The following is a 326-nucleotide window of genomic DNA, read 5'->3' as shown; positions in this document are numbered from 1 at the left end:
TCACATGATTCACTCACTGAACTGACTGAGCTACTGAAATAAACTTAATATTCCATGTTACTGAATGTGACTATTTAAACAGTTCAGCCTATGAATGTTTGAAATCCACTTAAATAAATTCAGAAGCACAGATTGTAGAAAAATGGCGGAGTCACCAATTTCTACAACCGCTGTTATAACTGAAACAATGTAGGTTTGTAGCAGGTTCTTGTCAGTAGGTGGCAGCACGAAGGTGCTTCCGTGTCGGCACATTTCTGATCAAATGATTATTTTTATTAAACATTAAAAGTTTAGTAAATAAAGCTTTTATAAAAACATTTAATAAA

Source organism: Poecilia reticulata, chromosome 18 (genome assembly GCF_904066995.2).
Source record: "Poecilia reticulata chromosome 18, P_reticulata-male-v2, whole genome shotgun sequence".
NCBI classification, from domain to species: domain Eukaryota; kingdom Metazoa; phylum Chordata; class Actinopteri; order Cyprinodontiformes; family Poeciliidae; genus Poecilia; species Poecilia reticulata.
This window is presented reverse-complemented; position numbering follows the sequence as displayed.